The 26528-nt window shown below is 41.1% G+C and overlaps 1 protein-coding gene across 1 annotated transcript in view; it reads left to right on the plus strand.

Annotated features, from left to right (window-relative positions):
• Positions 1-856: 856 nt before the first annotated feature.
• The window catches only part of LOC136439527 (somatostatin receptor type 2-like), a 57617-nt gene continuing 31945 nt past the window's right edge, over positions 857-26528 (plus strand). The window contains exon 1 of the mRNA XM_066434964.1: positions 857-1203. The gene's annotated coding sequence lies outside the window, so the exon portion shown is untranslated. The remainder of the gene's footprint in view (positions 1204-26528) is intronic.

Below are 26528 nucleotides of genomic sequence, written 5' to 3' on the forward strand. Positions count from 1 at the left end.
TCATATGAGGACATTCAGCGTTTCCTGTCAATCGGAATATTCATGTATGCTTTGTCAGGCCCCAAATCCACTAGACAGCGATCGCGCTGCGACCTCGCTGCGACCTGAATTGGATTCATGTAACCCTGCTTTCATAATTGGAATATCATTCAACATGTAAGTATTGCTGAAAAGGTAACAAAACACACAGAGCTCAAACTTTTTACTTGTTTAATTAAGATTTGTTGAGCCATCGTTAAACATGAAGTGAATTGGATATCTTATATACGTCATGCTTTCAATACTACTGTCAGTCAGTAGGCTTTCAATAAATGATACATAAAATGCAGGATAATAAAGTTTTGAATTAATGTCATATAAATAACGTTCCTTGCATTTAAGTACCATTTGTACAATCAACAACATATAGAAATAATCTGGGTAAGTGGAAGGAAATCCTGTATCGTACATAGGATAGACGTTTGTCCAGTAACTTAAGCTCGATATTCCGTCACGCAACTAAAAGCAATTCTTTTTGGTACTCTTTAATAAGTGCAACTCTTTGTAAAATCCGGATAGACTTCGCTAAGTGCTACGATGGACACGACCCGATAAATAAGGAAATTAAAAATGCTATATTGGGATTTTTCAGGAAACAAGTGGTTCTCCAAGATAAGTCCGTTACGTGTCAGTAGTAATTTATCTTCGTCAGGAGTAATCGGGAGCCTGTTATCGGCGTTACGGGCGCAACAAGTGAGAACACCGCCGGATAGCCCCACGGAGAGACGTCCTTCTGATTAATCCCGGCATGCAACACGCGACGTCTCGAACAATATAAATAGAGTGTCTACTGCCACTCAGAAGGGAGATTTTGGAGCCAAGATCTTCAATATGACGGCCGAGTGGCGTGCGGAACCTCTTTCTTTTATCTTATTAGTATTTTTATGCTTATATTGTCTCTAGTATCGCTTCTTCTTCTCGAGTCACGTCATAGTTATCGCTATGAAGTGTGAAAACAGTTCTCTCTAGTCTCTAGGGTGTTTGGCGACTGGTTCCGATTTGCTGACGTGACTGACTAATGCACTGATAAAGACGGCCACTTTCGCACGTTGTTGGTTTGACGTCAGCACGTGCCCGCGAGAATTGAGAGCAGAGATCTAGCGGAAGAAATGGCGAAGGGCGCAGATGTGTACATATCAGCGCTGGACCAAAACAACAGCCAACGTAAGTCAGCTTATTCTACTTTCTGCTAGATATTTTAATGTCCGAACTTGTTGCATTCAGATATCGTCAGTCCGAGCAACGCATGCTTGAGACTTTGATTACATATACCGTTGGGATGGCGACGAAAGAGCTACTAGTACTCTGCCTTAAAATGCTAAGTTATTTTCTTCGCTCTTGTTTCATATTTGCGCTGTACCGGCGTGGTCATATTCGTCTTAGGTCGTCGTACGATTTTTACGATGAGATAGACCCAACTGCCGACAGGGATCTAAGACAATCTTTATGGCATCAATTCAGCTGTCTTTTGTACGACGCATGCACGGCTATCACAGGAATACCATTTTGGGCGATATGCGACGAAATTACTACGAATTTGACCAGACACTAGCAACTAGACACCAGCGCCACCACTGTTGAAGTTGACCGCAGGATTCTAAGCGTACCTTTTTTGCACGCACGATCTCGCACGTACAAAGCTGACTCATTGACTGGTAAGCCTTTTACATGCTGATATTCTGCCAGACAGAAACCCCAACAGACCGAAAACAGAACCACAAAGCTTTTTACTTCTACTGCCTTTCTCCTTCAATGAAGTACAATTTTCAGGGCGCCAAGCGATTTCTTAAGAACATTGTTTTAAGCGATCTTTAGATTAGGTTCGTGTATTTCTTTCCTTTTTGACAGTTTTAAAGCCATTATTTGGAACATACTGCACCTTTTATATTTGATATTCGAAAATGTTCGAAATGGTAGAGTCCATTCCGAGTCACCGCGAGGGTTTTATAATAATATTTGTAATCATTTTGAAAAATTTCTAATAAAAGAATATCTGACTGACAATAGTTCTAAATTTTTCTAAAAGATCAAATACAAAAATATGAATTTATTTGAATTTATTTAGATGATTTAGAAATATTTCGAAAGTAACTGCACAAAAACCTCTTTATTTGTAATAATTTCTAAACATCTATGTGATTATTTAACTTTTAGAAATATTAACAGAAAATGGTAGAAAATGGTAGAAAATGAGTAGAATGGTGATTGCCCCCATAAATGTAGGTGCTAATCCGCCCCTTCTGTCTGCCTTTGTACATCTTCAGACTTCACTGCAGGACACTGCTCGGTCCTTTGTGGAAAGCATTCTTCCCTAAACTTCGTAATGATGTGTGAATTACTTTCTTCCCAGCCCTCTGACCTATTTATAGAGATGTTAATAATGGTAGAAAATGGTAAGAACTTGTAAATAATTGTAAATAATGATAGAATGATGTTACCATTATTTAGAAACCATTGTAAATATCATATTCTACATCATGAATATTTCTTAAGTTGTAGAAAACTTAAGAAATCTTTATAAAGTTGAAATCACATTCAAAATATTTCAAAAGTATCAAATCTCTTACACAAATAATAACAATAACTTGAAAATAGTTCTAAATTATGACAATAACAACCCTCGCGGTGTCTTGGAATGGACTCTAAGACTGTCGTTGGAATAAGCATGATTTGAATGTGGGCATGTAGTATGTTGACGAAGTAATGTCTCTGCAATATTATAGGTTTTATCCTGTTAGGATTCCTCATCCTTCTTCCATCGTCTTTTGGTGAGACGGTGTCTTTCGGAGACGTATGCCGTTAACTGATCTGATAGTACTTCCTGCCGCTCGCATTCATCATGTTAGACGGGACGCTCAGTGGGTGATGCGCATGACAAATGTGTACTCGTTTCACCAAGTCTTTTGCCTGATCATTTGTTTGTAATGTTGAAGAAGAAACGCGAAGGCACCTTCAGGAATCACTGATGATGGGAAATATCGAGCAAGTAAGGAATTTCTTCTACTGTGTACATTCTATGTACCATAATTTTACTTTATCAGTTATAGATTAAAATCAATTTTGATTAGCATAAGGAGGAGAACCTAGCATAAGCTATATACATGTACGCTTTTCCCTCCTCCTGCACCTGTTTTATCTATTGTTTATCATGTTATGTATTATGTACTTTTTTTGTTGTGCAAATGAATAAACAAACGAACAAAGCGGACGATACCGGCCTTCAAGAGTACCCGCAGTGGCAATGACCCGTAAAAGTCAAAGACCTGTAAAATGCCTCTCTGCATTTATTGTACAGAAGATCGATCGTACTTGACTAGATCGCCACACGATTCTATTTAGATCTATGTGCACATACATGTTATCGTGGCCTAAATCTTGATGTTCCAGCGGGTTTTAATGATTATGAATGCTTCATGACGTCCATCAGATTGTCTAAAGCGGGTAATATCGCAACGAACAAAGAGGTATCTTTTTAACAAACATGAAAGTTTTTTTTTCTGAGACTTGCAAGCAATTGACAATCGTGGTCTATATGTAATTATAATGACGGCAATGCATTATTTGAAATACAGACAGAAACCTGATTTGCTTCGGTGCCTGTGATACATTTAATAGTAGGAATTGTAGGAATTCCAAGGCACTACAAGAGTCTGAGCGATGTAGTGAGTGCGAATCCCCTGGCAGCCGTTGGAGTCGGCATGGTCTGCATGATAACGAAATGCGCCTCAGTTCTTAGGATCCACCTTTCGGCCATCGTCTACTGCTTAATGTATTGACCGTCTGAAAGAGCTATTCGAATTTTGTAGGAAACTGTATGAAGTAGTTTCAGTCGGCTGAAATGGACTGAGAATATGTTTCCATTTTACAATGCCCCGTGTGACATCACAATCCATTAGACTCTCGCCCGAGTGCCTGATGTTAAGCCGATGGTCGACCTGGTGCAGGAGAGGGCCATAACGTGATGGCACTATATATATACTAAGTTCACTTGGAATGCAAATTCTGAGTATTATGAAGCATCCTGCACAGTTTTGCATTTGAATCTATATAGCCGGTATATCCGACCTTCTAGGTAACACACCAGCTTCGCAGGCACGCCGCGCCACAGCAGCTGGTTACATTACACCACATCAAACGACCTGTCACATCTAGCTGTGAGCGTTCTTTATAGCTATCTTGTGAGTGCTCCTATAGTACTTGGTGGCAATGACTTCCACTCTACGATAGTTCTCGGAAAAACGAAGTTTTGAACACCTCAATTCTGTGTTGATAACTCGGTACTTGAAGGTATGACCATGTCTTCCAAACAGATTTTCTTAACCACTGGAAACAGTTTGACAGTTTGAAACCGCTCCAAACAATTGATTGGATGCATGCTAAAATACGATTGTCATCAGTCTTTGGAATATCGGATCAGATCAATTATTTATTGTGACCTTATTTGGGTTATGATGTCGTTGCACACTGTATTCTTGCAATCGGAGATCATTTGGCGTTTGCATCGAGTAGTTGTCAGGATCCGTAGTTTGAAATGCAAGGTACATACTCGCAGTCGCAGTACCGTTGTGCATTTTAAAAGTCTCGTCCAACACAGCAACATAATCAGAACCCTGGACAGGTACTGGGAAAACTTGGCAACGACTGACATGCAGGGCAATATACCTGCACATTTAGTAAAGGAGACTCTACTTTACAGTAGCGCATATGCGATCTTTCTTATAGTTCATTACCATCAGATGGTATTTCTGCCTTTATCATCTAGATTGCTGAAGTACGACCAAGTGGAAACGAATTCAAGGGAAATGGACAGAAATGGAGACTTACATAGGTATTAGTTTAAGTTAGTGAGTCATGACTAGACTATGCAAGTGGTGTTTTTGGATGAGGTGAGTTTCCCAAGTTCGGTGCCAAAAGATGAGATCTTATCAATTTTACACTTACCATCGATTTATGAGACTCATATAACCCATTGAAGGGGAATTCAAGTACAGGGAAATGCAGGACGCCTGTGCAGGAAATGACCTATGGATGACGAGTCTTGTCATGACTTCGAGTAATATAACATTTGTGCGTTTTAGGAACATGGTAAAACGTCGTCGGGGCCTAGCGGGTATCAGCTGTCAGTAGCTGGAGAATCTGACGAACTACAGGATCGGATGGCGCACAATAGTGAGGAATGGCGTCGAAGCGGTACACAGAGACTGCGAAAACCGGAGAAAACGAACGAAGACGCTGACGACATGCGGTCGATACCAACCCCCGAAATGAGCAATCTTGAAGTTTGAACTGCTCTCTGAAATTTCAAAATGTTTTCTGAATATTTACCTCTGTGTAACGGAGGTATTGTACTGTAGTCACTTATTGTGTGTTTTTGAGGGTCTTGAAGTTTTCAGAAAGGTTGCATAAGTTGGCTCGAAGTCAGAGGAGCGGAAGGAAGTACCTTTGGCTGTTTTTCTATGTTGAACTGTATTTGTGCGCAGTACCCTGACCTAATATGCAACAAAATGTCTGAAAGTAGTAGCAGTAGTAGCAGTAGTAGTAGTCAAGTAGAAGTAGTGGCAGTAGTAGCAGTAGTAGTAGTAGCAGTAGCTGTAGTAGCAGTAGCAGTAGTAGTAGTAGCAGTAGCTGTACATGTAGCAGTAGAAGAAGAAGCAGTAGCAGCAGTAGTAGCATATACTTCTACATGTAAGTAAGGTGACCTCTCGAAGGTCGGGTTCATATAATGTCATTCTTCAGCTTTCATTATCGACCAAAAGAATGGCTGATGTCCTTGTTGAAACAGATTCAAGGACAGTGATCATAAAAAGCATGTATTGGCTGAACTCGGTCATTGCTGGGTGATATATAATCCATACCATGATATGATGTAGTTCAGACAATGCTTGAAATAAGGAACCTTTCCACGTTCGGTGTCAGATTTCTGCTTCCTTTCATTATCGATCATAAAAATGACATACGTCCAGCGGAAAGTAATCTAAGGACATCGACCGGGATCATAAGGAGCGTGTATGTAGGTATTGACTGAAGTTGTGAGTTGCTGACATATCTGGCCATACGTTAAAACGCCAGATGGAGATATACAGCTTCTTCTTGAAAGCAATGTGACCCTATCCAGTTCAGCACCAGAATCATTCTGAAACAAAGTTTAACTGCGTGTAACATTTGAAAAAAAACTGGAGTAAGTTTTAAAAAAAAACCGGGGGTAAGTCCAATTTCTGTTTTGGAAATTACAGTTCGACTTTGCTTTAGAGGACTTTTCTATATATGATTCATTTCATTCATAAAAATGATCGGGTAGCAATGACTTTTAAGGACAGTGGAGGTGAAATTAGGTGAAAGAGCATAACATATACATCACAGGTGGTTCGTAAGACACAGTACATTAAATTTGCGACCTGCTTGCTCCCGGTCGCCTCGTATGAACAGTTTTTTTTGTAAAGGAAATCGAAAGAAAGAAGATGAACTACATCGATTGATTACAAAATACTGCTTCGTTTATGCAGTAATGTTAATATTGTGCCCTTCATCTGATTCATGTTTTCAAGAAACGTGTTTAAAAATTTGTTGGTCCTGCAAAAGTGTAACTTCTTAAAAGTTATTTTTCTTTAGTTCAAACGCAAATATCATTATTCGTCTGCAATGTTACTTTCTATTTTTTTTTTTTTTTTTTTAAATTCTGATTCCGTGCTTGTCACGGCACTTTATTAAATGTCTTAGAATATTTTACAATGTGTGGCTTATATCAAGTTTCTGACAGAACATTCTGATTTGAAGACTTTCAAGAGGGTTTGCGGATCTAGATATAATGAGTTCGAGGCTGACAATGTAAACTTAAATTTCACAATAGATAATTTTGCAACTAACAACAGTTGATTGATGTAGCGAGACTTGTTCAACATATGTAAGTTATATCCAAAAATTATGTGATGTACATTAAGTGATAAAGAATGACTAAATAAACTTTCTACATAATCCCATAATGGTTTGACAGTTTTACAATCAAAGAAAAAGTGCTCTATATAATCTATATTATCGCAAAAACTACACTTATTATTTTCTACAATTCTCATCTTATACAGTAATATTCTTGTTGGATATATGTTATGCAATATCTTCCATTGCATGCTTATAAGTTTGGGTTCTTTAGTGGCCAAGAAAGGAGATTTCCACAGTACATTCCAAGAAATGGAGTGAAAATCGTACAAAGGAAATCGTTTCTCCCAGAAATTTTGTGAGACTGGAACGGATTGGTATTGCATAATACAAATATTCTTGAAGAAGGTAGAGTCTTGTGAGCGGATATCTTTACCACAAAGTTTGATACTGGGAGCTTTTTCATTGTCTAAACGAGAAACACCTTTCCACTGTTTGGGAACTGAGTTCATAAGAGCGTTATACTGTAGTAATACATGTGCATTATTACCAACAATAGCTTTTACATCATCAAACGATATGAATTTACCCTGATCATCTACAATATCATTGACGTACAGAATGTGTCGGCGAATCCATTTGTCAAAGTACAGCATGTTGCCCTTGTAACTTATACAAACATTATTCCATAACAATTGCCAATTTACTTGATCAATATCGTTGACATTCTGAACAGGTTTCGTTTCATACCACGTAAGTATCAATTTACGGTAATAAAGAGGTAAGGGTGCCAGTGAAACATTAGATGACACCTGGACTGCAGTACAGTTATGTTTCAAAATACATAGATCAGGACCAAACTTATTGAAGTAATACAGCTGTATCTTCTTCCATGTAGGAGTAGGAGTTTCACTACTAGATAGCAATTTTTGTATCGATCGTAGTAGGCAGCATTTGTGCATTATTCTTATATCAATCATTTTCAGTCCTCCTTTTGAATAGTCTTGAACCATAACATTACGCTTTACCCTATCTCTTTTCCAAATAAATCTGTAGAACATCAAATTAACATCCTTCAAGAAACTATCCGGTGGAATAAGTGCACCAAAACTGTAAGGAAGTTGTGAAGCTACAAGGTTTTTGAGCACTGTTATTTTTCCTATAAGACTAAGGTTGCGTGGAGCCCAAGATGATAAAATATTTTTCATCTTACAGTATTTCTTACTCCAGTTTACATCTATTTCAGAGGCACAACATGCAGATGAAAAAACAATTCCCAAGCATTTTGCTGTGGTGCACCATTTCAGCCCACTAGCTTGCTCAGAGCAGTGTCTCCATGGGCCTAGCCACATGGCTACTGTTTTTTCTTTATTCAAAACTAGTCCCGAAAAAACTGAGAATCTTCTAATAATATCTAAACTTCTTTCAATTGAACTTTTGTCACCAAGTATAAGTTCTGTATCATCTGCATATTGAAAAATTCGAGATTCAACCTTGGAGTCACTAAGGCCAGGTAATGTAATACCTTTGATTTCAGAAGACTGTCGGACTTTAAGAGCAAAAAGCTCTGTAGCTAGAACAAATAGAAGAGAGGACAAGGGACATCCTTGACGTACTCCTCTTCCCAGGTCAAACCATTCAGAGATATGACCACAATGATTGATACAACTACGGGCATTATTAGTGTATACCTTCACCCAATGCACAAAATCTGCACCGAAATTGAAATTTTCAAGCACTTTTATAATGAAATCTTTGGAAATAGTATCAAAAGCTTTACTGTAATCTAGGAAAAGAATGGCACCTGGAACATTAGATTCTTTAGTAAAGCAAATTATGTCGTCTATAGCACGTATATTATTCAAAATGCTACGTCCTTTGATATATCCAACTTGGTCTGGTCCAACAATGTGAGAAATAATGTTCTGCAATCTATTTGCTAATATCTTCGCACCTATTTTATAATCGGTGTTTGTTATTGAAATAGGTCGCCAGTTAGAAAGCTGGTCTCTACTTAATTCTTGATGTTCACCCCCCTTAAAGAGTAAGGATATAACCCCTTTACGTTGAGTGGAAGAAAGTTGGTTCTTCGTATAACCCTCATTTAGTGAGTTCAAAACCATATATCTTATTCTGCTCCAAAAGACTTTATAAAAGTCAGTTGTGAGGCCATCTAGGCCGGGACTGCAATTAGTCATGTTATGTAAAGCAGATGCACATTCCGTCATATTAAACAACCCTTCACACGATTTGCTTTGCATTTCAGACAGCGTAGGAAAATTCACATCTGCAATGAAGTCATCAAAGTTTTCTTTATCGAACTCGTTGTTTTTACTGTACAATTTTCTATAGTAATCAACTTGTTGTTCCAATAATTTGTCTTGATCTGTTGTTATGGAACCGTCAGGTGCTTTGAGGCTTGTAATTACATTATGTGTGGCACGTGCCTTCTCAAGTCGAAGAAAGTAGGCTGTGGTTTTTTCTCCTTCCTCAATCCATTTAACTTTTGAGCGGATTTGTGCACCTTGTGCCTCGTGAAGGGCAAACGCTTCATAACTCAGCCTTTGTATTGTGCACCTGTTGCTGTAAAGTTGGATTCTTTGGATCGGAAGCTAATTGTTTTTCCAGCCGTTTAAATTTTTTTCAATCATGTTGTGTTTGGATCGTTTTTCATGAGCCGTTTGTTTCCCATAACTTATTGAAAAGCTTTTTATCTTACTCTTACATATGTCCCATATCAACTGTTTATCTTCGATCACAGAGTCACTAAGGCCTTCTTCAATGTTTTCTATGATTTCATTAACACGATCAACAAAAATCTTATCTGTTAGAAAGGAATTGTTGAATTTCCAATAAGAAGGTCCTTTGTCAAACTGTGTTACAGACATATCGAAGACAACAGCTCTATGATCACTGCAGGGGAAAGAGATGATTTCACATGCAGTAGTTTTATCAAACATGAAGTCATTAATCAGGAGATAATCTAGTCTCCTGGCTATAAAGGGGTTTCTCTTTGACCATGTGTAATCTTTGTCTTCACTATGGAGAACTCTCCAGATGTCAAGTAGTGCAAGACTGTCTACCATATTATTAAAACATTTCACCTCTACTTTGTCATGCTCTTTCCCCGCTACATTATCAAGATCAAGGTTAAGTACTGTATTGAAATCACCAGCTAACATAAAATATTCACCTTCACAATAATGTTCTAGCAGTTGAGTTAGAAGCTGTGTATAGAACAGTTTCTTACTCACTACATTATTTGGAGCATAAACATTGAAACAAACAAATTTCTCACCATGGTGTATAAATTTCACACCGATTGTGCGATCAGAAAGATCTACAAATTCTACATTATTACAGTCAAAATTCTTAGCAATCAATATAATTTGTCCTTTACTATATGAGGTGCAAGGATGAGCGTAAAGCTTCCCTCCCCACTCTTTTGACCATGAATCTTTGTCATCATTAGTTATATATGTTTCCTGCAAGCAAACAATATCAATTTGTTTTGTTTTCAAATATTGAAAAACAGTTCGTCGGACGGATCTTTTCCGTAGACCTCTGACATTAATGCTGAGAAAACGTACCATTGCTAATAATGTCAATCACAAGTACTAACCAATGTCTTTCTGTCTCTTTTGCTCATCTTTATGACGTAACTTGCCTGGCTTGTTAGCTTCTGGAGGGGTGAGAACGTCTTTTCTTTTTGCAGTCGACGTAGTTCGGCGAGATGATCGGAGCCTGGGTCGGTTCTGTTGTGTCCCTCCAGAGTGCTCTTCCCGCTGTGTGCCTGGTGTGCTGGAAGCACCGGAAGTGACGTCCTCTCTGCTCACGTGCTCGCGACCTTGGTCGTCGGTACACTCACTTTCTACTTCAGACATACTTTCAACAGTTTCGCTCACAAGATCAGAGCAAGGATCGACTTCCTTTTCACTCTGATTGTCGTCGGCGTGTGTGGTTTCAATGTTTGTCGGACAAATGGTTGCTTTTCTGCGGGCAGCTTTGAGTTGAACTTCAACTTCTTGTTCGATGTTTCTGGTAGTTTCGGTCGGAGCATCGCTTTTCTCTGCTCGACACCACTTTCGGATGTGGCCCTTTTTGCCACAGTTATGACAGGTTACGCGATGTGGGCAATCAGGGAAAGCGTGGTCGTCGGCCTTGCAGGATTTACAGTTCACTCTCTGACCGTCATGAAAGATCGTCACCTCTACGTCCATCAGGCTAGTTGCATCGATAGGATCCGGAATGCTGTAGGTTGTGTAGCGCGGAAAGCTCTCCCGGATCTTAGAAACATAGCAAAACCTGTGGCCGGAGTAGAGATGTTGAAAGGGGGAATCAGAGTTTCTGTTCCTTTTCTGGTGCCGCATAACAGTAGTGGATCTATCGGCTTTAGTATCAACCCACTGGGCAACTTCATGATCGGAAATGTGGTGGGGGATACCATGAATGGAGATCCTTATCTGTTTATCTTTGATCCCAGCTCTCTGGAAATCCAGGATGGCATACGATTTGTTGTTGACAACAATGCGACCAATGCTAATTGCTTTTGCTTTGGCGTCTTCACATGCAAAATTGATTAGCCAGGTGCGTTGTTTCGCCAGGAACTGGGCTCCTAGTATATCCTCTGGATTCACTGAACCATCACCAAGTTCACTTGTAACAGAGTCATAAAGGGCTTCAACAATGTCAAATTCTGACAGTTTAGGCATACCTTTGGCTTCTATGCTCAGCCACAAGCTGGTATCCTGTAGTTTGTCAACGTCGCCATTCGCGTCAGCCGCCGCCATTGTGGTTTCCGCTGTAAACTCCGTAGGTGAAGCCGGGAAAGGGGGGCTTAAACACTCTTTCATACGAAAGAGAAAGCACAAGAATGACGCCTGATGTTCTTCAACAACTTAGACACATAAGTAACACTGAAAAGAGCGACTTAATCGCCTTGAGAACTCCAGAAGACGAAAAATCTGGAGAGCTCGAAAAAAACCCGCACGTTGCCAGGTGACCTCACCTGACCGCAATGTTACTTTCTAATTAAAACTTTGTTGGGTCAGGAAAAATCCATCGACATGTGCAACAAACGGTGAACGTCAAGGGATTTTTAATTAGCAGAAACACATTTTGGGAAATTCTCCAGGAATCGTTTGTCGGATGTTGTCAGAAGGTTAGATGATATCATGGAGTTACGTACAGCAGTCCCATCATCAAATGTGGCAGTAGGGCATCTACTTATTTGGAGAGACACCTAGGTGTAAGAATGGTACCTCAATTTGGTTGGGGAAGTAAAAGGCAGTGGGAGGAGAGAGTTCAGCTCCACCTTCCAATACCGTGCCCTAGACACAGTGGATGCATCAACCAATAAAGGTAAAGGCATCACATATGACTATTGCATGCTTTACATTTGGAACACTCTCATTGTAGTCAGGGACTGAATTGCGAGAGCTTGCAGTTTATAGCGCCTATGCGCGGATAGGTCATAAAATTAATGTCTGTCATCACAATCTCAGGTGACCTCAATTCGACCTGTACTGTAGAGTTTCGCCTCTACTTACATGGTGTACACCAGTACAGTCTGGGGCCGGTGCCAGCAGGTACTTGGTAATCACTAACATTAAACTATACCGTCAGCAACTTTAGACCCACAGCAATTACCTTGGCTATAGTTTAATAGTTTGGGATTAAGGCAGACAGAGGTTGCTATTATCTGGTCAGATTTGCATCCGAGCACTTTGTAAGTGCGTTGTGAGGTGAAAAATGTTCTTCGGTGCAATTGAAGACCTTTAATGTACATTCTGGTCTTGAATGACTAGATACAGGTTGTCTATCGTTACAAACATATACAGAAAAAGTAAAGACAACAACACAAACGTTAAACACACATTACATAGCGGGAAAAGTGTTATACTGAGATAACCAAGTAGAGCTAACCTCTTCTCGCTTCTTTGTAAATGATCACGAATGTGTATAATATGTTCAAAGAGCATGTTCGCACGGGGCACACTTCGACCGCAGGCCTCAGTTGATTTGGGCCACCTTCAGACAGTCTTAATTAAGACTAAATGGACGCCTAAGACTAAATGGACTGCTTTCCAAATCGCCGACTCTCAATATTCTTTTTCCGAGAATGGGACAGAGGCGATCCATCTTCTTCAAGAAGTCTTACATCTTGTGACGAGCTCCGACGCCATATGGGCTTCAATAAAGATTCTCACACAGTTTTCATCAGCGGACAAGATCTACAGAATCCCCCGAGCGCCTTGCGCCGGAGTCTGGTCACGTCTGCCGGCCATCTGTGCCTTCTGCCAACTTTTCTTAACTCCCACGCAGGGCCTAGGGTAGATCAGACCGGTTAGAGATTCATCCGGCTTACAGAGATGTGAAGTGGGGGTGCACGTCTAACATCTGGTGGGAATCGACGCAGCTCTGAGATGTTCGTTTGTTGTGCTTCAAGTAAGTTACCGTCCTGGAAACAAGAAAGAGGGGTAGAAATCGTCAAAGACGGGAGGATGATATCAGAGAATGGACAGGCATGACACTAAGTAAACATCAAGACGAACAGAAACCCGAAAAGAGTGAAGAAAATTGGTCACAAGATCTTCTGTGGTGCCCCAATGGTCAAATAGTTAGACTAAGGGCTAGATAAGATAAGATGAAGAATGGTGAAAGCTGTAGCTCCCAGTTACAAACCTTCGCAGCCAGGCACTCTCACAGTCAATTTTCTAATCATATATAAACTGGGAGAGCTTAGAATGGATAGGGCTGAAGCAGGGGAGGCTTAGCTAGTAGCAAATAGCTTCTATTGGGCGTTACCACAGTGTCAGACGATCACGACCGGAATAGTTTTTCATAGCTGACCCACAAATTTTGCTCAGTGTCATTGACGAAAAGGAGTGAATGTTACTTGAAATGGCTGACCAAAAAATATATCCAGTTAACGTATCTTAAAAATCTACTTTTGGCGTAATTTTTCTTTAGTTCACTCCTCCTTGGCCTCTGGTAGAAAAGAAAGTTCAAAGATGCAAAGTGCTCGGGCCTAGGAAAATCCATTTTGTGTTTCTAATTACAGTCCTGAAAAAAGGGTTGGTAGGTAGGTAGGTAGCTAGTGACTTTCTTTTTATTTTCGGCCTAAGTGATACAATATATACAGTTCACAAATGTAAATCTGAAATGCATCAGGACACTGATACTTGAGCATTTTGTGGGTTATGTCACTTATGTGTATACAGATATACATGGTACAAGCATAACTTGCACAAGTATCATAATGAACTGACCAATGAAGTATAATGTTAGACATTTTTACTTCAACTGTTCAAAGCTAAATCTGTTAACAGGGCGTTACATACAGGAAGTCTATTTTTGCTTTTTGGAATCATGCTTTGAATTTCATCCACTCAAGATATCAGATCGAAGATTGTATATCCCTTGCATGCCAGCAGTCCAACTAGGGTCGCCAGGGTCAGTCGGGTAACCAGAAACACAGCAATGTTGTCCTAGCTAGGCCGTGGCTTTATAGAAATACAGCACTTCAACACAAACGTTCAGTGCACTATGGGATCCCGACTTGGCGCAATTCAATCAGATAAAGAATGAATTACCAAGGCAAACATGCAGTGGCCACACTCCAGAATCGCATCCCGCAGGACCTTTCCCTCACCTCTGGCTCAGGCAGGTCGAAAGGCCGCGGACAGAGATGGATCTATACCGAGAGCTTTGCTCAGCTAAGGGCCAGGAAAACGAACGGTCCGCGTGGAATTATCATCCGACAGGCACGTATTAAGTGGTCCACAGACTCCATCAGATTCCATTAGAAGCCAATGCTTCCTAAGTGGTCCATTAATTCAGAAAGGGGCGGAAAAGGGCACTTTGTCTGGTTTCCCCCTAATGAAAGACGTAATTATTGATTGGGTTGTTCCCAGAAGAGTAAGCAGTTTGTTCATTACGCTGTTGTTGCCTTCCGGAAATCACTCGCACACGGCCGCTCGGGTAAGTCTCTTAATAGTCTACACAGGTATGCAATAAAGTCTCGGCACCGACTTGGCGGATGTATTCAAGATAGTAAAAAGGTGTTTAAGCTATATGGAAGTCATATAAATGTTGTATTCTAGATATAAAAGGATTCTTATTTTTCCCTAATTCTAGACCATGGTAATGAACAGGTGGTATAAACAACACATTGAAATGAAAGAAATACAGTAACTGTTGCCGTGTGCATTGTGGCAAAATGAATCGAAGGTGAAAGTACTATCGTCCACATTCCTTTACTCTCTCATACCTCTGTGAAATACTTGAGTTTTCAAAAAAAATTATGGCACTTGAATGCGATTGCCCTAGCCTTATCATGCGCCATCAGTTAATGATCAACAAGTCCAGAGCCATCCGGGTGTCCCAAATTGAGGTCATTGACCTTATCTATACCTGACAGACAACTGTCCACAGACTATACCGCACTTCTCTCAGAAAGGGGGTGTCGGCTCGTAAAGAGGCAGTACATGAAAAAGCTGCTAGGGGCCCCAAAACGCCATGTTTCATCGGAACGCCAATAACTACCAATTTGCAGCATGCTAACATTTAAATAAATCCTTTAAAATGACCCTTAGGATCTTAGTTGCAAACACACAAACACAACCAAAATCAGTACTCCCGTCGGAGGCAAACCTCTTGCCCTGAGGTTATGATAACCTATAGTAAAAGTGACAAGTCTAGATCTGTCCTTGATATCAGACAGGAACTGCCACAGCGAACCGGGCGGCTAGCATGATGGATGTGCCTGTCTAACGTTTTCGCTGTCTATCGGAGCCATTAAGACAAATGGATTCCCATGAATAACGATAACCCTGGTCAAAAGGTTGTTTGTCAAGCTCCTCCAGACGGCCCAATGTCTTATCGATCGCCTTAAGTATATCCCATATAAGACATGCCCCATAGAAGATAAAAGACCTTAAGGGCACCAATGGCCAAGGGCCCAACATTAAGGTGCCTATGCTCGGCTTCATGCTGTGGCATTCTTTGAGGTTGCTGCCTGGCTTTACTGCCTGGCTACGTGACAAACTAAAACTTAATCGCTAGCACTAGTGTGTCGTAGTTGTTGTCTAGTAGCACATAGGGCAGCCGGTTTCCTTGCTGTTTCTGTAGCAGGGGATTTTTTTCTGGGGGGGGGGGTGCTAGCACCTCCCCGTTAATGTGATCGAGTGCACATCATCGCCACGGGACCCCTACTTTAGGTTTTTTCCGAACCTAGATGTCCTGTCCAGGATTTGAACTGGTGTCTCCCAGTTATCAAATAATTGGAGCCAGGAACTCATCTGTGAGGCTGCTACCAGTTGAGGTACAGGGACATCCCTCAGTACTAGTATGATGCCAGCTAAAACTTATGTCATTTTGAGATGCCAAAAGTCGCAGGCAACAGCAATATTGTTCTACCTTAGGTTGGCGAATGATTGACGCGTTGACGGGATCCAACACCCCTTTGTATGCGCCAAAACAGACTGCCTCGATATGTTTTAATGACCCGTGATCCTAATAAAACGGTCAGAATGGCACAGAACGCACACATGTATAAATGATGTGTATGGCATTGCCTGGGGGTGGATTAGGGTCAAGTCATCCGACTCATACCTATAGCCGAAGTGATTGTCTGGATGTCAGAAGTGGTTGAGTGCTTGTGAGAGATGTTGGGTACTTCTTCGGGACTTCCTATCTCCGTCTGATGCCCCAGCAGATGGTTTGGTGTTCCCATAAGCAGGCCTTCTGTGTGCCTTGGAATTTAGTTATCGGGCGATTCGGACCAGTAATGTTATTGATGGACAACATATAAGTTTCGCGGCAGATAGTGGACGTTCTGACTTCAGACAGATAGACAGCTTAGTCAGTTCCACTTGCTCCACACGTCTTTTTTTAACGTCCAGGAAGGAGGTTGACCTCAAACATGGGTTCTGTTTCTGGTCTTGTCTCTGAGTTCGCACCTGAAACTCAAGGTAATTTTAATGTTTGTGTATAAATATTGGTATGTGGATAGTTATTGAGGTTCCGAGGTGAGGATACATGGTGATTTTGGGTCCTCTATCAGTATTTTCAGGCCGACCCCCTCTTCCTGAAAGTAATGTAGTATAGTCCATGGACAGCTGGACAGCCGTCCCAGATGAATGGCCTGTTATGGGAGGGAGATAGTAGCTGGGATTGATTAAGGAAAGAAGGGAAGGGGAGGATCACAAACATGTTTGATGGCTAACGATGGCATTAGGATATTCACAAAACCCTAGATATTGCACGGATTGATGTCTCCCGGTTCAAGGTTCAAAGATTGCAAGGTGGTGTGAGATCTTCGAGTTTTTACGCTCCTACGCTTGGACTGTCAGCTAATGACACGCAAACTTATTGGCAAACATTCTCATACAAAATCCTTGTAGATTTGGGTCATTTTGTGAATAGAGCTAGATTCTACTTCTTCAGCACGCTCGATGAAGCCTTTATAAGGCATGAAATATTAAGGAACTCGGTCGATGAGGCCACAGGTGGAAAGCTCTCCTCAGGACATCAGTCTGTACATATGGTGTCTGTGGAACACTTTCCAATCATTTACACATGGTAATTTAGCCACTAGGAACATATGTGAGACCCTGCCGCATAATAAAATCTTCTGAGAAAGATTCAGCAGCATATTAACTGCCCATTTTCCTTTTTCATAATCAACACTCGAATAATCAACACTCGACCGAGAAAAGTAGATTATGGTGACGAAGGCAATTCAGCTGAATCAATTGCATCTTATTTCTCCAGAATAGACGTTGGCAAAAATGTGTGCCGGAAGGGGTTTGTAATCAAGCTGTCTTTGCGTTAGCACAAAAGTTAATCTGAGATGTCATTGACGAAAGATAGCGGATGCTGTCTGAAACGTCTGATTGTTTAGAAATTTTATCCAGTTGCTTGAGTAACTATTTTTGGCGTTAATTTGAGTTGGTTAATAACATTATTACCTTCGCCGAGAAGGTTATGCAGAGGGTAGCGTTTGTGTGTGTGTGTGTATGTAAAGAAGCAGAATAACTCGAGAAGGCTTGGATGGATTGTCTTGATATTTGGTAGGTGGGTAGGTCTTGATGAGACTAGGAAATGATTAGACTTTGGGTCCCCTAGCGGCTTGTTACGGTACTGCAGCGGAACTTCCTGTTTTGTTATCTCGTGTTCTGGACAAGATATGGAACTGATTTTTGAGTGGTAGATAGCTCTTTGGACAGAGAGTAAGTGGTATAGGTTTTGGCCCCCTAGCTGCTTTTTTGGAACTGCAGGAGCAGGTTTTGGTTCAGACTTTGAAAGGGAATAACTCAAGAAGGGCTTGATGGATGGTCATGAATTTTTGAAAGTAGATAGCTTGAGTGATGATGTACGTGATTAGATACTTATTATGCAAATCATTATCTAATTTGCATAATTAATGAGGAAAGTTTTCACAGCCGCCAAATTCCATGGTAGGACTCTCAAACATGTGACATATGTATCTGAGGAAGAGAGAAATATTAATAGATATCAACTATGCAAATGAGGACCTCATTTGTATAATTAATGAGAAAATGAGAAAATACTATAACTCACGATGGGCTTGATGGATGGTAATGATTTTTGGTATGTAGATAGCTGACGTGATACTTTGCATGATTGGACGATAATTATGCAAATCAGATTCTAATTTGCATAATTAATGACACAATTTAAAAAAAACCTGCTGTGTACCATGATATGACTATTCAAATATGTGACATTTGTAACTGAGGAAGAGAGGGATGTTGATAGATAGAAAATATGCAATTGTAGGCCTAACTTGCATAATTAATGAGTAACTACGTTAATTCCATACAGGTAAATGATGGCAATTTCATAGTTGTGGCATTTGGAAGTTATGTGAAGGTGTACATAGTTGAATCAAATCATGCTGATACAGACCTCATTTGCATAATTGATGATGTTAGCATAACCTTCTTTGTTAAGCTTATACTTTGGACAACGTCTGTTATTTGGGTGAAGACGATCAACTAGTATGATTTATAATTAATGAGAGACACTCCTAATACGTCAGTCATAAACTAAGGTTAAAATCATTTTGCGAAGGTATGAGGTCGTGGAACTCTAGTGGTAAATGCTAAACTATTCTCCAACTCAAGAAGTTGGCCTCACCGGAATTTCGATTGAGCCACTCAGTCTTCTTCAGCTCTCTGACCTTTTACCTCCGGTCGCACCGACCCAGTCTCAACAGAGGGACGATATCGACTTACAACAACCTTTGACCCGTTGCTGACGTCACGCGTGAAGAAAGTCACGTTTTTGGGTCAGGGAACTGAAGAAGATTGAGCAATTCAGTAGAAAATTACGGCCTACAGTTTCACCTTTTCAATAGTATTTGCGTGCACGTTCGCCCCCGTAATTGGGCGTAAAATGGATGGATGTATTTTGGATGGTCCACCCGTGCTATGAAAATGTGTGGGAAGTCTTCATTTCCACGAAGAATCAAGTAATGTTGCCGTGTGCCCACACAGTATGTCACAAATTGGACCTAGACTGCAGTCATTTCCTAAAATGCTCATTATCTGATAATGGTCATATAGAAGATATTTAGTAGTAACTTTTCTAGAAAGCTCACTAAGCTTTACCGCAAGCTAACGAAGGCTTCCATCTTTTCTCAACATCCACTTGATGCTTTCTAAACCCATGTTATACACACCCTGTCATTTATTTTATCCTTGAAGAATGCCATGTCCCAAACAACTGCGTTGCCTACAAGCTGTTTTATAACTTCGCCCTTGCAAGACAGATGCTGGCAACTACTTGTATCCGGAATAACATCAATCAATAGTTTAACCGACATTGACACAGGACGCCATCATCCTCGTTTTGCGAGCATGTATGGCCAGATTACATTTAATCATATCAACGTCGATCCTGCCTCGGCAGTCCGGCTTTGGAGCCGGAGAGTGACAAATGGCAGCTGCTCTGTCTGGATGTCCTGGTTCTTTTCCTACTTAACGACACTAAGTCATGGCGTGGGCGTGTTCGGCAATGTTAACATATATTTCACACTTGGGAGGATAAACTGCGTAGGTGTGACGCCAGCAAAAAGCTTTTATCAGGAGCCGGCTGCAGGCCATGGCTGTCGCGCCCACGAACGGTGATTATACTTCTAGATGTCTATCACAGCCAGTAGACTTAGTTTACGACAAACTGTTCGATGTGTTGATACAGTTACAACAAGGAAAAATGCTATCAATGTGTAACTGATATGCACTAATTGCGTACGAATCAGGCATCATTTTCTGCATTTCGGGTTGGGTAGTCCAAGACGGAAGAACAGGGTCAAGTTTTGAGTTGTAACTTTAAGGGTATAATAGGTAATTCAGCAACTATAAAACTTTCGATGTCTACAAACCCACTTTGTTTTCACCCGGACACTGTGTATCATTGGAAAAAATCCGTTCTCATACGCCCGTCACAAAATAGGCTTTTGTTCTGCGAATTATAAGAACAAACATCTTAAACTCAGAAAATGCCCTGTACATATCACCGGTGTCGTAATTCAGATGGAGTTTGGCACAGCGCATTTCGTCCCCTTTTTCTGAATAGCATGGACGTTCTAAATGTTTCGCTCATTTCTACCAGACCATAGCAGACCACGTTGCCACTTATGGAGAAACGTTGCCGCGTCTAAGTCTTTGAAGTGAAGCGCACAAAAGGTGAAAGACGCAAATAAACGACACCAGGTCACCCTGGTGCAGTTCTTCACCATGGGCATCGGTATAAACCATGCTCACAAGGCAGAGAAAACGTTCCAGACCATTTGGAAGAGCTGATATTTCTTCTAATAAGTTAAAAGTTTGGCTCTGCCAGCGCTTTTTAAAAAGGAAAATGGCTTTTGACATTGGACGTGGGGAACAATTCGCCTACCTAGCTAGATGAAAACCAATCTGAAAAAGATAAAACTCATATTATAGTCGCTTAAAATCAAGCAAAACTTCCAGGGCAGAACTTTGAAGACCTTTTTAAGAAGTCATTTATTGCATTCCTGTCTTCGGTGAGTTATCGGGAGTGAATTAACAGGCGTATACGTCTTGATATCCGCCTACAGGATATTGCAACTGACAATTTCATTTGTCCCTCACAGACTTACCCTGGGGGCCAGGCACCGTATATCGGCTAGCCACCAAGCAACGCGCGCGCGCCCAAGCTTTCCCGGCCCACCCTCCCGCTGTCCCCCGAAGACCGACCCCGCCCCACTCTCCGCTGTAAACCCAAGGTCTGATAGCGGAGTAATCGGATAGCGGAGTTTGGGTCTGAGCGGAGAGTGGGGCGGGGTCAGTCTTCGGGGGGCAGCGGGAGGGTGGGCCGTGAAAGCTTGGGCGCGCGTGCGGGGATCCGATTACGGTGCCTGGACTCCCAGGGTATCACAGACTATGCTGCCAAGAATCTCATCTAGTGAACGAGAGAGGAATCAAACATGAGTACAGACAAACTAACTTTAGTCCCAGAATGTATTGCTGGAATAATAGGTTTCTCGGATGAGTGAGGAACACGTTTTGATTGAGGCACATGAATGTTGGTTGGCGTATAATAAGGAAACCTAGTCCAATTTGCAAGCAAAGTAAGTCTAGAATGTCGGTGGCTTTCATTCAAAGGAAATTGATTCCTTCTTCAAAAGACAGCTTTTGACTGCAATATGTCTTGAAGAATGTACATTAAAATCTAGTTTGGAGCAAAAAAGTTTGTACCACTGGTAGACTGTCTATAGCACCGGTGTTACGCTGTAAGCACTTAGTTTGAGAACTTTAGAACACGCGTTCGTACATATACAGTAGGTACGTGGGTGGGAACGTAGAATGATTGAAAGGCTTCCATGTCAAGACAGGTAATAATGTCTTGCAGAGTTGAGTAATAACATCTTGGAGGTAATAATCTTAGGGTCTTCGTGTAGAACGTACCACTTAGCCTGGTTCTTGGAATTTCACCCGTAGATTACGTACGCGTTGTGGCGTTTTGATTAAAGTTCTCTCTGCTCAAGAAGATAAAGGTTTACGTCATACCTCTGTGATAAAGTACGTTATCTTGATGCAGAAGATTGTCTGAATCCCGGTGCTTATATCTGAGAAGTATGTGGACGTTCTTATCTTTAAATTACATTGTAGTTGGTCAGTATATCGTCAGCGGCAATCTTCTTAAATAATGTACGTTGGTATTAGGTAGGATTGTTCTTAATTGAAAAGCTGCTTTCATCTTAGAAGACAGGTCTATGTCTGCTATGTATGCGAGCGTAGTCTTCTTATGATTCGAAGGTTGTTTTCTGGATTGAAACAGAAGTAATTGGCGTCCAGCTCTAAATGATATGAAAATATAGTATTTCTTTCTAGAATTCTTTATAATGTCAAACTACTGTATAAAGGAAACCTTTGCAAGCAAATACATGACTTTTACCTTTACAAGGTCTAGCCTAACAAACTCCTGCTCAGTTGATTCTTACTCAAACACATTCATATTTGTACTGACAAGGCCCTCCAGCTCTGTCCTGCCACTTGCTACATTATGTAATCGGACACCACAGGGTTTTTGCTATTAACAGAATTTGCCAATTTTGTGAGTTAAATCAAATAGAAGATGAGCGGCACTTCATTTTAGATTGTAAACTTTACGATATAGAAAAAAATGTTCTTTTCAAATGTATTAATGAGAAATTCCCATACTTTGAATATTTAAACGCAACGGATAAATTCATATTTTTGTTGCGTCTAGATAACCCTTGTATAAGAAACATGATCTGTTCATACATCTACACATGTACAAAGAAGCGAGAAGAAGTTGACTTTACTAGATTAGCTTAGCTTATCCTTTTCTTCTACCATGTATGTTTACACAATGTACTGTACATATTTCACTGTATATGTCACGTAGATGTTAGTTAGGTTTGTGTTAAACGACCTGTATCTAGCCCCTCGGGGCACGAACATACAATAAAGGTCTTCAATCATCATCATCATTAACCAGTAACCATGGTGACAGCCGTCTGGTCCAGGTCATTAACCTTATCTGTTTAGAACGAAAGAGGAAGAAACTGAGCAAAAGCAATGGTGGGAAAAATGACGAAGAAACGGTGTCCATAGTATAATGGGTGGTTTTCAATTACGCTAGAGGCTGTGCTGCTGCAAACTATTGCACTCTCATCTTACTAGATCAACGCCTTTTCTAACCAGCCGTCATTAGGCTGCGGTATTGAACACCAGATCAATAGACGGAAAAGTGGTCCAAACGTGTCTGCAGGATTGTGCTGGATCACTTTCACCTCTACCCTAACGCCGTGCGAACCTTGAATCTACAAAATCTTTCTAATTGTAAACATGACCTGGTTCTACTAACTACACTCAATAACACGTACGGTGAACGTATGCGGACTGTACAGGTACGCCTGTCCTTACATCACCTCGACTAACCTCAGCTTACCTTTTTTCATAACTTTGGAAGGTCGGGGATCAAAGCAGCCGTCGTGATTTTTCTCGCCTTTTTCAAAGGGATATCACACTCGTCCGCCTACATAACCTGAAATAGTAACAAGCAAGGGCATAAAGGCATATTTCAGCAGGTACAATACCCGTAGCATTGCGGAAAGCATTGCGCAAATCAAATCTGATCAGCACACTAAAGGAAGACCTAAAAGCCCCCTCTCACTGGACCCGCGGCACGCCGGCGGCATCGCTGCGGCCGATCGAATTGACAAAGTACTCAACGAATTTCATCGGCAAAAAACGAATAGTTTTAATCTTTGTGTGTTTGTTGTCTTTTTGGTCATACTTGTACGTTTTTAATGATATTCCCATTATAAAGTCAAGGGAAAAACAAATCTAATTTAGGACGCAGCGATGCCGCCAGCGTGCCGCGGGGCCAGTGAGGGGGGGGGGGGGGCTTAAAGCACAGAGAACGAGGCCTATCTGCAAGAGAAAATGAACTCTTGGAGTTAATACGGACTGTTGTGTTACGGTACTATAAAGGAAAATAGGGTCGGTATACGTAGGCAGGAATTCTCTCTGGTACTTTGATGAAGGTTAGACATCCAGGTAATACAATATGCCAAATAACAATTACTCAAGCAAATGGATATGGTTTTTTTTGCCAAAATCAAAACTGTTATTAGGCGTAATTTTCTGTACTTCATGTACATTTCGGCCAAAGTGATTGTTTTTTCCATACAAATTAGGCAACAATCACTGCGGGCGCTGATGTCATCCATAAAAGTTACTTTCTGTGGCCTAATGAAAGGAATATGATATGTGGTTTATATTACATGCAAGTATTGCACAGGTAATTGGACAACTTTGGTTGGAAGAACTAATCATTTATCATAGTTATGTATGAATATTGCTGTCCAATATTTCCAAAGCCTGGAAGCATTACCTGGTAGTTCCCATTATGCTACAATCTTATCAAACCATTTCCCTTAGATACAGGAGAATATATCATTTGGTTTGAATCCTGTCGTAATTTCAACTGGAAATAACAAAGTGTTGAGTGTCACCTTATCCATAAAATATTACTCAGTCATATCGAAGCACAAAATTATACAATGATATATCTCAGTCTATGAAAGCTTCTAGTTGACATGACAGAGAAAGACATGGAGAGACAAAGCTTGTGACTAAAAAACAGTGAGAGAAAAACAGAGTAGAAAAGGACAAAGTGAGATAGAGGTGAGCTTTCTCTTTATCTCGTTTACACACACACACACACACACACACACACACACACACACACACGCGCGCGCACAAATACACAAACGCGTGCGCACTCACAAATACACGCATATACACAGATTATACGCGCGCGCACACACACACAAACACACACACACACGCACAAATACACAAACGCGTGCGCACTCACAAATACACGAACATACACAGATTATACGCGCACACACACACACACACAAACACACACACACGCACACACACACACACACACACGAAACAACTAGACAAACCGCAAGTTTTTAACTGCAAAATTAATAAGCGAACAAGCGGAAGTTTGCCAGAGTTAACAAGCTTCTGATGGGAAAGGCGCCAATGTCAAGGACGCAGCCCAGATCGTAACGATAAGGCGTGACACTGTAATATATTGGTGTGTAATAAAAGCTGGTAATCTCCTACAAAGATGGCCATTAGCCAACGCCCCTTTGGGTCAATTGTGCACACTAACACCATAACTGTCGCCAGATCGCTCGCAAAATCGGCGTTCGATGATTGCGGGGAGACAGGTCAAACTACTGCGACGTGCAACTTTAGCGTCCACGGAACCAGTAGCGGAGAATTTATGGCGTCATTTCACCCGCAAATGTCACCTGACTCGTCATGTCGACCTGCGCATGTGATGTGTGGTTCTGAAGTGGAGGTCAAGGATTGTCATCACAACTTTCTTTCCGCAGAGCAGAGAAGGTCAGGGCTTCTAATCCATCACGTAAACCATTAGGAGAAGCATAGGCGTACCTCCTTTCTGAGTATAATATGTCAGCAAGTTTCATTTCAACTTTTGAGTGGCAATGGCTTCCTGAAATACGTACAAACGTACGTTTGCATTGTGATACATGGCAATGATACCCACAGGCTTCATCTCATGGATAAAACTGTTGACCACATTTAAACTTGAAAGGTTTATTTAAACTGTTCTCCAACACAAGAAAAAAATGGATTCAGCGGAATTTTCGACTGACTGACTGACTTAGTCTTTTTCAGCTCTGACACAATCGCTCTGGACACGTGACGTGTCGCACGTCTGACGTCAGCAATGGGTCAAAGGTTGTTGGAAGTCGATATCGTCCGTCTTTAGATCAGGTCCACGGGCATGTCTGAAACTGTCATACTTCATGGTATATATGTCTGGAAGCTCAAAAGCTCCACCGAGGATTCCAGTATTGCAGCAATAGGGACCGTTTTGAACATGGTCATGGTTCAAAAGATATGCTTTCTGCACCTTTTCTCTCTCAGAGGATTTTTCAAAGCTGACATTACACCTATTACCTAAAAAGGGACATTCTGTGAATAACAGTGAAGCTCCTGCTGTTCGGACTGTGTCAGGTTTTGATAACGTTAAAACCATTCATCAGTAGTGCACCGATAAACAGCACAGCAGTCAACCATGTATTGTAGAAAAGTCGATGAAAACTGTCTACTTGCTAAACAACAGTTCGACCGGTGCAACTGGTCCCAAGTTCACAAAAGTTGTCCCATACACTGCCATTTATTAAGCAGGCTCCTCGTCTTTCTACGATGAGTTATCACCGTTGCTGCCAACTGCCACGGTATCCGTGCAGCACGCGGCCCGTGCATCAATGCCCCCCTGTCAGGAGGATTCAGCCTCCCCTCCGATCCCATTACTTCTCCCGATGCGGATTGGAGCGGAATAATGATGTCTTACACACGATGATAAGCTTCGTGTCGATTCCCACGTTGGCTGTGAGGACTACCATTTGTCATGGGAATCAGAAAAGCTGACACGTGAAAGAACATAATTTGTAGCTAGCAGGTGAAGGTAGTGTGAGTACGATCTATCTTTATTCAACGTGTCCTAAGGTGACGTCTTGCCTAACTTTCTCTTTTGAG

The sequence above is a fragment of the Branchiostoma lanceolatum genome, chromosome 1, assembly GCF_035083965.1.
Source record: "Branchiostoma lanceolatum isolate klBraLanc5 chromosome 1, klBraLanc5.hap2, whole genome shotgun sequence".
Classification (NCBI taxonomy): Eukaryota; Metazoa; Chordata; class Leptocardii; order Amphioxiformes; family Branchiostomatidae; genus Branchiostoma; species Branchiostoma lanceolatum.